The sequence below is a fragment of the Dendrobium catenatum genome, unplaced genomic scaffold, assembly GCF_001605985.2.
Source record: "Dendrobium catenatum unplaced genomic scaffold, ASM160598v2 fragScaff_scaffold_636, whole genome shotgun sequence".
NCBI lineage: Eukaryota > Viridiplantae > Streptophyta > Magnoliopsida > Asparagales > Orchidaceae > Dendrobium > Dendrobium catenatum.
In genome coordinates, this window is record NW_021319098.1 from 792,867 (window position 1) to 798,993 (window position 6,127).

Sequence of the window (6,127 nt, forward strand, 5' to 3'; positions counted from 1 at the left end):
TATATATATATATAATAAGGGTGAAGAACTAAGGGGAAAAAGGAAGAGTGTAGTGCATAAAATATTCATAACCAAATAAAATTAAGTCTAAATTAGTTTTTCTTCATTCTCTATTATTTTAAATTAATGAAATATCTCTATTATTTTTAAAAATAAACATAAAGTCAGATTTTTAATAATTCAATTTAAATCATCATAAGCGATAATGATCATTATTATTAAATATTAGACTAAGATTTCATTTGAAACAATTTTTTTATTGTTTTCAAAAATAAATTTTTAGCACAAAAATTTTTTAAACTATAATTTTTTTAACTAGAAAGCTAATTTAGAAAGTAGTAATAAATATGTCCCAAATAAAGCTCAATTTTAGTTCAAAATATTGGTATAAATTAAGAAATCAATTCTGTTTTTTATCTGCCAGGGTGTTGTGTTCGGGCGTTCCGTCTGCTAGGGTTTTACCCCCCCTTGCTAGGGCTTTTGCCCTAGCCTTTTCTTCGTCTTTTTCTCCATCATTTTTGCTTTCATGGCAAACAAGAGGTTGGATCCGGGCTTCCTTGCGGGTAAGAGCTCCAAATCTTTCAAAGATGCTTTGTCTGGCTCCGTTGATGCGAATGCTTTTCCGGATTTTCGCGTCTCTACGATTCGCGGTTTGCCAGCTTTGTGGTTTTCAGAGGAAGAATTTATGCATCTTGCTAAGCCTTTTGAATTTGCGTTGGTAGGGAAGTTTCCCCTTAAATGACCGGTTTTGGATGAATCCGTAGATTTTTTTTTTAATCTGAAGTTATCCGGTGATTTTTCCGTTACTTTGCTGGATCAATCGAATGTTTTGATAAAGCTTTCAAATGATCTAGATTATGGTCGGGTTTTTGCTCATTGTTCATACTTTGTTTATGGTTGCTTCATGAAAATTGTGAAGTGGTCGCCTACTCTGGACCTGTCGGAAGAGTCGCCTGTCGTCCCAGTTTGGATTTATTTTCCGGGACTTAGACCTCATCTATTCTCCTCTCGTATACTCTTTGGCATGGGATCTGTTTTTGGTAGACCGATCCAAACGGATAATACGACAGCTGTGGGATCGCGTCCCTCAGTCGTGCGCATACTTGTTGAACTTGACCTTTCCAAAACTTATCCTGATTCTGTGTGGTTGGGTCCGGAGAAGCTAGGGTATGTGCAAAAGGTTGTTCTTGAAGGTTTGCCCAATTTTTGTCAACATTGCAAAGTTGTGAGGCATAAAAAATCTGATTGTGCTAAGCTTTATTCTAATTTACGCTCTGTGGAAACCTTGGCTCCGCCGCCGCTCACTTCACTGTCTGATCCTTTACCGAATCCTAATATGCTTGCTTTCTCTCCTATTCCAAATGATCCTTCGTGTGAGGTTGTTTCGGGTAATGGTGTTGTTATTCCGGTTCTTGGGGAGTTGAATGGTATTATTGATATTAATGTGGAGCAGGGTGTTGTTTTACCCTCTGTTGTAGTTCCTGATTCTTCCATTGGAACCCCTATTTCATTGGAGAATTCTGTTGGGGTGGGGGGTACCGTGATATCTGAACTTGGTGCTGGGGTTTTTTCGGCCGCTGATGGTATAGATGGGGTTGGTTGCTCTGTTTTGCCGGTTTTCGATGTTTTGGCTGACTCGTCGTCTGATGCTGTTATTGTGAATAATCCTTCTACTGTTGTCAATTCTAATAATTTTATTGGTGCTGTGATGGATGGTATTCCGGCTGTGGTTTTGGTGCCGAAAGTTAGTGAGATATTGATTTCTTTTACTGCTAATTGTGTGTTTGTTTCTGCTGAGTGTGATTCGAGGACTGGTGGGTTGATTAATGTTGATTCGCCTGTTTTAGGTGTTATAGAGAATTGTGATCAGTTTCAGAATTGTGTTATGAATGTGGTTACTAATGTGGTAAATTGGGATGTGCAAGGAATGTTTGTCAATTCTCAGAATTTGGTGAATGTTCCAGTGAATTTAATGTCTCCCCAAAACCTCATGTACCAACTGAGTAGTACTTCTGGAGTGGATGTTATGTCCCATGGTGATTGGTTGCACAGTTCGTCTGATTATGAATCTGATTCTAAGTCATATTCAGATCCTGGCAATGAGTTTAAAATGGTAAGGGATAAACTTATTTCTATTGCTTCTCGTGGGAAATTTTTGGGTAGAGGCGGTAGAAGAAGGTAATCTGATTTCAATTTTTGATTGTTCCTTTCGGTTGCTCGATTCGCTCTTCGTTTGGATTGGTGGTGGCAGGGTTATGATGTGGCTGGGGCTCGTGTCCTCGTCATCAAACTTGTGGCAACCTTCAACTGGATAGTCCTTGCGCTGCTGCGAGGATGCTGGGAGTCTAGGCCTTCTACTGAGCCCTTTTTTTGATTTTTTTATCCTTTTTGGTGTGATTGCATCTTTTAATTTTTGTTCTTTTTTGCTGTTTTTCTTTCTGCTGCTTTTGTAACCCCTTTTTTTCTAGCTAATATATTTGCTTTTTTGGGTAAAAAAAGGACCGTGCGGTGTTTTGAGCTCTAAATTCTTAATTTTTACTCTTTCTGAGAATAAAAATGAATTTATTATTATTACGATAATTTCACTATCGATAATTGGATATAATTGAATCATTAATCCCTAGAAACGATTCCAAAACTATTGCTTTACGTTATATATAGCGAGGGCAAATATATAGCAAATTGGTTGTTTTTTAAATCGCAGCAATTCTAAGTCAATACCAATGTTTAACCACTGATATAAATATTAAATTGCAACGATTTAAACCGCTACAACAATATAAGATTTGAAGCGATTAAAACAACTGTAAAAGCTTGCAATGCAATTTCCATTTTTCAACCGTTCCAAAATCACTATATAAAATATTCGTAACAGAAAGTGGTCACAGCATTGTTGTAGCACCTCTAAAACTGCTAATAGTTTTCAGAATGCTTCATGTCACCTTTTTACTATATACCATTGTGGATCGGGTGACTTGTCGCATTATGATTTGCCTCCGGATGGTCCGGTGACCGCACATAATGATTTCCCCTTTCGATGACCCTGTTAGGCTGTTAGGAGAGTAGATGTTTTAGATTTGGCCTATGTTAAGAAAGATAGAGGTAAACCTAAAAAGATTTGCTTAGAAAATAATAGAACAGACCTTCATTGATTAGATTTAAATATGAATTTAACTCTTAACAAGTCATAATAATAATAAAAAAAAGGATTCATGTAGCCGACCCCACGTAGTGGGATAAAGGCTTCATGTTGTTGTCGTTATTATTGTTGTAGTATGACTAGATACAATAATGTCGTTATGCCATCTCCTGTAATTATAAGAGGACTCGACTCGAAATCAGCTGAATGGATGTTATGATAATATTCAATTCAGTTAGGATCCTCAAGTTCTTAAGACCAGATCAAATCAGATTGAGTGATTGAGAATGAGACCTTACATTGATTTCATGGGATATAATTCTATGTACTTTGTACTATAACCAACAAGGCTAGCTAGCTAGTTATTAAAAAAAAAAAAAAATTGCTGAGATGTCATTAATTATTGCTTATGTAACATGATTAGACTTTGGGAAAAGTTGATTAGCACGTGATTAAGCGAGTTAATTAGTAGGAAGCAGATGAAATCAGGAGTCTTAAATGAATTAACAATTTAGTCAATTTTAATTCATCAACAGTAACATGTAAAGCATTGGAGTTTGGGTGATCAGTACCTTTTTTTTTTCTTTTCTTTTCTTGGAGGGATGACATTTATTTAATCGAAACATGATCACATGTCCAATGGCTAGCTACTAGATCTTGCATAAATCATAGTAACTATCAGGCTATCATTAGGAAACAAATTAAAATGCTTCAGATTTTGTATAAAAATGATATACAATAATAATTTGAAGTATCCGACTATTTTAAAGGCTTAAATGCTCACCATTTAGCCAACATTTTTGTTTGCTTCTTTACACACTGCTTCAGTGTTTAGTTGCTTGCTTTATAGTCAAAATTATCGCTTATGACTTTTATATCACCTAAAGCAACTCCTCATCATTAGGAATTTTAAATGATTATGTTTAGTTTGTGAGATTTAGATTAGTAGCCTTAAACATCTTTTAAAATATGTAGCACGTTCAATTTAGCCATCTTCATGATGAACTATGATAATCGAGTCCTAAAGAATGTCAAAATTATGATGAATTAAATTATTTTGGAGAAAGATTGTGAGAACCCTAAAAAGACTTTAAGAATATTTCTTATATAATTAGTTAACATGATAAAAAAAAAAAAGGTTTTCCTTTCCCTCTCGCGAAACCTCTGTGCAGCTAGGGTGATGCCCTAACTGCACATCTTCCTCGCTAGAGATCCCGATCATGCTCGCGAACGTCAAGCCTTTTCTCATGGTTCCTCTATGTCGCTATGGAGCTGGAGCCCCCGGTATTGTGTTCCCTTCGTCGGCTTGGGTGTAGCCCTAGCTGCCCGTCTTCCTTGCTGGAGATCTTGATCATGCTTGCAAACGTCAAGCCTTTTCTTACGGTTCCTCCGTGCCACTAGGGAGCTGGAGCCCCCAGTCTTAGGTTCCCTTCGTTGGGTAATCGCTCTTCCTCTTCCCTAATCGTCATTTTTCTCTATGTATTCACCCTTTATGCTGGCATGGCCGCTCATCGCCTTGAGTGACCCTGATTTTTTGGTTGTGAATCATAAATCGTGGTCTTTTCATGATGTTTTATCTGTTGAATAGGCCTCACCAGTGTTTCGTCCGCTCAAACCTTCTTCCCGACATGGCTTGCCTTCCTTGTTGATTTCTGAGGAAGAAATGTGCTCACTTATTGCTTCGATTGAATTTTCTTTAGTTGAAAAGTTTCCTGCTCGCCGTCCACTGTTGGATTCCATTCAGAAATTTTTTCTTAATCTTAAACTGATAGGTGAATTTTCGGTTACCTTGTTGAATCCTAAGAATATTTTGATTATGCTAAGGAATGATTTGGATTATTGTCGGGTGTTCTCCCATCATTCTTATTTCATCTCCAACTATTACACGAAGCTCTTTAAGTTGACTTCTCACTTTGATGTTAATATTGAATCTACTGTTATTCTCATTTGGGTGTCATTTCCCTACCTCTGTCCTCATCTCTTTTTTCCCTGAATTCTTCATTTAGGGTCTTTGTTTGGTAGACCCTTGCGCACTGATAATGTTACTATTAATGGTTCTAGACCTTCGGTGGTTCAGATACTTGTTGAGTTAGATATTACTAAACAGTATCATAATCAAGTGTGGCTTGGCTCTGATTCTGTGGGGTACCTTCAGTCTGTGGATATGGAAGTGTTTCCTCCGTATTTTTTTTTTTTTACATTGTAAATCTTTGGGTCATTTGAGAGATGTTTGCGCGCCTGATTTTATTTCCTAATTTGGGTGGTTGCCCTCCTATTGGGAGGGAGTTTCTGTTGGTGCTCATTCTTCTCATGATGTTGGTGTTAATCTGTCATTGATTGGGGGGGATATTGTGGTGATAGTGTTCCTCTTGATTCCATTGATGTCAATGGGTGTGATCACATTGGTATTAATGTCGGGAAGCAAGAAAATTTGGCTACATTGGTTGAGGGTGATGATGTTTTCCTTAATACAAATAATTTGGTTTCTTATAATGTGGCTCTCCTTGAGAATGTTGATGCTAATTTGATTATTGAGGGTGTGGTGGAGGATTGTATTGTTGCTTTTGCTCATAGCGAGTAGGGTATCGTTGGTGGAGTAGAGAAGGTGCTTTGTCAAGATCTTGAATTGGTGGCTAAGGTTACGTTTGGTGATTTAGAAAGCTCAGCTGGCCACTTGAATCAGAATGCACCAATTTTTCTTCCCCTTATTGTGGGGAGTGTTGGTGGTGAAGCTCTGGTTGATGTTCCTGTTGATCTTGTTTCGCCTAATGTTCACCTTTCTCAAGTTATGGTGAGGTCGGGGAAGGCATGTTTGGGTGGTGGCACAATTGTTAAGGCACAAATCGATTGGTTTGAGTATTCTTCATCTTCTTCTTTTGAAGGTGATAAAGAGAAAGTGTTTGAAAAGATTGGTGGTTAGCATGATACTTTCGTTCGGGTGGGTAATCGAAGGAAGAGGAAATCTAAGAAATAATGTTTTCTGTTTGG